This window comes from Vombatus ursinus, unplaced genomic scaffold, assembly GCF_900497805.2.
Source record: "Vombatus ursinus unplaced genomic scaffold, bare-nosed wombat genome assembly UNPS02014812.1, whole genome shotgun sequence".
Taxonomy (NCBI): Eukaryota; Metazoa; Chordata; class Mammalia; order Diprotodontia; family Vombatidae; genus Vombatus; species Vombatus ursinus.
The window spans coordinates 25,653,245-25,659,244 of NW_020954590.1; positions in this window are offsets into that span (position 1 = coordinate 25,653,245).

Sequence of the window (6,000 nt, forward strand, 5' to 3'; positions counted from 1 at the left end):
AGCTCAACAGAAAATTTGATCTTCAAGTACAAGACTCAAGAGAGATATAAAAAGGTAAATGGGACAAAAAGATACAATATGCTGTTAATAAGGGCAAACTGTTTGTATCCCTAAAAGGGAAGATGACACTTGCAACTTTTTTTAATTAATAAATTTAATTATTTTAAGTTTTCAACATTTACTTCCATGAGATTTTGAGTTCCAAATTTTCACCCCATCTCACCCCTCTCCCCACCCCAAGATGGCATGCCTTCTGAATACCCATTCCCCTTGTCTGTCTTCCCTTCTAATTCTTCCCCCCTTCCCTTATCCCCATTCCCTTCTATTTTCCTGTAGGGCAGGATAGATTTCTGTACCCCATTTCCTATATTTCTTATTTCCCTGTTGCATGTGAAAACTTTTTTTTAAACATGTGTTTTTAAAACTTTGGGTTCCAAATTTTCTCCCTTCCTCCCTCCCCACCCACCCTCATTGAAAAGGCAAGCAACTCAATATAGGCTATACATGTGTAGTTATGCAAAACACTTCCATAGTAGACATGCTGTGAAAAACCAACTCTATTTCCCTTAATCCTATCCTGCCCCCCCATTTATTATATTCTTGCTTTTGACCCTGTCCCTTCTCAGAATTATTTACTTCTGATTACCCCCTTTCCCAATCTGCCTTCCTCTCTATCATCCCCCCACTCTCTTGTCCCCCCCCCCACTTTCCTGTAGGGTAAGACAGATTTCCCTACCCATTTGAGTGTGTATGTTATTCCCTCCTTAAGTCAAATCCTATGAGAATAAGATTCATTCACTCCTTCTCACCTTACCCCATTTCCCCTCCACTGTAAGAGCCTTTTCTTTTCTGTTTTTTTTTGTGAGATGATTTATCCCATTCTAACTCTCCTTTTCTCCTTCTCCCAGTATAATGCTCTCTCACCCCTTAATTTTATTCTCCAGATATGACCCCTTCTCCATCTATCTATCTATCTATCTATCTATCTATCTATCTATCTATCTATCTATCTATCTATCTATCTATCTATGTCTATATCTATATCTATAGATATAACATATATATAATTTTTCCCTCCAATTACCCTAATACTGACAAAGGTCTCATGAGTTACAAATATCATCTTTCCATGAAGGAATGTAAAAAGTTTAACCTTAAAAAGTCTCTTATGATTTCTCTTTCCTGTTTACCTCTTCATGTTCCACTTGAGTCTTGTATTGGAAAGTCAAATTTTCTATTCAGCTCCGGTCTTTTCATCAAGAATGCTTGAAAGACCTCTATTTCACTGAATGACTATTTTTCCCCTGAAGTATTATACTCAGTTTTGCTGGGTAGGTGATTCTTGGTTGTAATCCTATCTCCTTTGCCCTGCAGAATATTATATTCCATGCCTTGCAGTCCCTTAATGTAGAAGCTGCTACATCTTGTGTTATACTGATTGTGTTTCCACAATGCATGAATTGTTTCTTTATGGCTGCTTGTCATATTTTCTCCTTGATCTGGAAACTCTGAAATTTGGCTACAATATTCCTAGGAGTTTTCCTTTGGGGATCTCTTTCAGGAGGAGATCAGTAGATTCTCTCAATTTATATTTTGCCCTCTGGTTCTAAAATATCAGGGCAGTTTCCCTTGATCATTTCTTGAAAGATGATGTCTAGGGTCTTTTTTTGATCATGGCTTTCAGATAGTTCAATAATTTTTAAATTCTCTCTCCTGGATATATTTTCTAGGTCAGTTGTTTTTCAAATGAGATATTTCACATTGTTTTCTAATTTTTATTCTTTTGGACTTGTTTTACAGTGTCTTCATTTCTCATAAAGTCACTGTCTTCCAATTGCTCCATTCTAATTTTTAAGGAAGTATTTTCTTCAGTATGTTTTTGCACTTCCTTTTCTATTTGGCCAATTTTGCTTTTGAAGGCATTCTTCTCCTCATTGGCTTTTTGGACCTCTTTTGCCATTTGGGTTAGGCTATTTTTTAAGGTGTTATTTTCTTTAGTATTTTTTGGGGTCTCCTTTTGCAAGCTGTTAACTTGTTTTTCATGATTTTCTTGCATCATTCTCATTTCTCTTCCCAGTTCTTTTTCTCTACTTCTCTTACTTGCTTCTCAAAATCCTTTGTGAGTTCTTCCCCACCTGGTGCAATATACTTTTCTTATCAGTCATCCAGGTTGTTTTGGGCTGGAAATTTGTTTTACTCTGTCTTTTTGTGGGTTCTGCTGCTTTAGGATTTGTTTGGAGCCATTTTTATAGGTATTTAGAGGGGTATGAGGGAGAGCTCAAACAAGTCACTGCTTTCCCTCCCCCATATTGGCTCCACTCCCCACTTGTAACTCTTGAGAATTGTATTGTTATTACACTATGTTAAAGGAGTATACATAAAGGGGGTGAATGTAACTTAACTTTGATGTAATGTTAAAAAAAAATCTAATCAAGTGGGTTAAATGGATTCCAGTAAGTGAATTAATCTGTTCTAAAAAAAATGTACTGAGAAAGAAGGAGGCAGACAAGGGTAAATTACATTACAGGAAAAGACACCAAAACCTGTTACAGCAGAGGGAAAAAGGGAGGGAGATGAGTGTTGTCTGAACCTTACTTTCATCAGATTTGACACAAGAAGGGAATAACATAATCAGAAATCTAATTTGCCCTATAGGCAGTAGGAGGGAAAAGGGGAAAGAAAAGGGAGGAGGGGATAGAAGAGAGGGAAGAAGCAGTAAGGGTAAAGGGAAGAAAAGGGAATGGGCTAATAGAAGGGAGGAGGGACTGAGTGAGGTGGTGATCAAAAGCAAAACACTAGTGAGGAGGAGAAAGGAGAAAGAACAGCATAAACAGGGGTGGGGAAGGATGGAGAAAAAGACACAGATAGTAATCATAACTGTGAATGTGAATGGGATGAACTCTCTCATAAAATAGAAGAGGATAGCGGAATGGATTAGAAACCATAATCCTACAATATGTTGTTTACAGGAAACACATTTGAAGAAGAGTGACACACACAGGGTAAAGGTAAAAGACTGGAGCTGAATATATTATGCTTCAGCTGAAGTAAGAAAAAAAGCAGGGGTAGCAATGCTGATCTCAGACAAAGCAAAACAAAAATAAATTTCATCAGAAGAGATAAGGAAGGAAACTATATTCTGCTAAAAGGCACCATAGCCAATGAAGTAATATCATTACTAAACATATATGCACCAACTGGTATAGCATTCAAATTCTTACAGTAGAAGTTCAGTGAGCTACAGGAAGAAATAGACAGTAAAACTACACTAGTGGGGGACCTCAAACTCCTCTTTTCTCAACTAGATAAATCTACCCACAAAATAAATAAGAAAGAAGTTAAGGAGGTGAATAGAACATTTAAAAAGATAGGTATGATAGACCTCTGGAGAAAATTGAATGGGGATAGAAAGGAACATACTTTTTTCTTGGTGGTGCATGGCACATACACAAAAATTGACCATGCACTAGGGCATAAAAACCTCACAATCCAATGTAAAAAGGCAGAAACACTAAATGCATCCTTTTCAGATCATGATGCAATAAAAATTCTATGTAATAAAGGGCCATGGAAAGATAGACTAAAAAATAATTGGATACTAAATAATCTAATCCTAAAAAATGATTGGGTCAAACAACAAATCATGGAAACAATCAATAACTTCATTCAAGAGAATGACAATAATGAGACAACATACAAAAACTTACAGGATGTAGCAAAAGCAGTTCTTAGGGGAAGTTTTATATCTCTAAATGTTTATATAAATGAAATACATAAAGAGGAGATCAATGAATTGGGCATACAACTAAAAAAACTGGAAAAAGAACAAATTAAAATCCTCAATTAAACACCAAATTAGAAATATTGGAAACCAAAGGAAAAATTAATAACATTGAAATTAAGAAAAAAATAGAACTAATAATAAAATTAAGAGATGATTTTATAAAAAAAACAATAAAAAAGATAAACCATTGGTTAATTTAATTTTTAAAAAGAAGAAAACCAAATTACCAGTATCAAGAATGAAAAGCGTGAATTCACCACCAAGGAAGAGGAAATTAAAACAATAATTAGGAAAAATTTTGCCCAACTGTATGCCAATAAATTTGACAATCTTAGTGAAATGGATACACATTTACAAAAATATAAATTGCCCAGATAAATAGAAGAATAAGTAAAATACTTTATTAACCCCATCTCAGAAAAAGAAATTGAACAAGCCATTGATGAACTCCCTAGGAAAAAATCTCCAGGCCCAGATGGATTTACATGCGAATTCCATCACACATTTAAAGAACAATTAATTCCAATACTATATAGACTATTTGGGGAAATAGGTGAAGAAGGAGTGTTACTAAATTCTTTTTATGATACAAATATGGTGCTGATACCTAAACCAGGAAGAGTCAAAACAGAGAAAGAAAAGTATAGATCAATTTCTCTAATGAATATAGATGCAAAAATTTTAAATAAAATATTAACAAATAGATTACAGCAACTTATCATAAGAATAATACACTATGACCAGGTAGAATTTATACCAGGAATGTAGGACTGGTTCAATATTAGGAAAACTAACAGCATAATTGATCATATCAACACCAAAACTAACAGAAACCACATGATCTTCTCAACAGATGCAGAAAAAGCTTTTGAGAAAATACAACACCCATTCATATTAAAAACACTAGAGAGCATAGGAATAGAGTCTTCCTTAAAATAATAAATAGCATCTACCTAAAACCTTCAGCAAGCATCATATGCAATGCTGACAAGCTAGAAGCATTTCCAATAATATCAGGGGTGAAACAAGGATGTCCATTATGACCACTGTTGTTCAATATTGTATTGGAAATATTAGCTTTAGCAATAAAGAGAAGAAAAAGAAATTGAAGATATTAGAGTAGGCAAAGAAGAAACAAAGCTATCACTCTTTGCAGATGACATGATGATATTCTTAGAGAATCCTAGAGAATCAAGTACAAAACTACTTGATATAATCAACAACTTTAGCAAAATTGAAGGCTATAAAATAAACACATATAAATCATTGGCATTTCTATATATTACCAACAAAGCCAAACAGCAAGGGATATAAAGAGAAATTCCATTTAAACTTACTCTAAACATTATAAAATATTTAGAAGTCTACCTACAGAAGCAAACTCAGGAAATATATGAACTCAATTATACTTTTCACACAAATAAAGTCAGATCTAAATAATTGGAAAAAAACATTAGTTGCTTATGGGTAGGCTGAGCTAATATAATAAAAATGACAATTCTACCTAACTAATTTACTTATTCAGTGTGATACCAATCAAACTACTAAAAATTTATTTTATACAGTTAGAAAAAATAATAAGAAGACTCATTTGGAAGAACAAATGGTCCAGGATATCAAGGGAACTAATGAAAAGAAATGCAGGCGAAGGTGGCCTAGTCATACCAGATATTAAATTGTATTATAAAGCAGCAATCATCAAAGCTTCTTGGTACTGGCTAAGAAATAGAGTGGTGGATTAATGGAATAGGTTAAGTATCCAAGTCACAGTAGTCCATGACTATAGCAATGTATTATTTGATAAACCCAAAACCACAACTTCTGGGATAAGAACCCACTCTTTGACAAAAAACTGCTGGGAAAACTGGAAAAGAGTATGGCAGAAACTAGGTATTGATCAAAATCTCACACAATATACCAAAATAAAGTCAAAATGCATTCATGATTTAGATATAAAGGCTGAAACTATAAGCAAAATGGGAGAACAAGGAATAGTTTAGCTATCAGATTTATGGAGAACATAAGAATTCATGACCAAACAGGAGATAAAGAACATTATGAAAAGAAAAATGGATAACTTTGATTACATCAAATTGAAAATGTTTCACACAAACAAAGCCAATGCAACTAAGATTAAAAGGAAGGTAGAAAATTGGGAAACAATTTTGACAACCAGTCTCTCTGATAAGGGCCTCATTTCCAAAATATATAGAGAA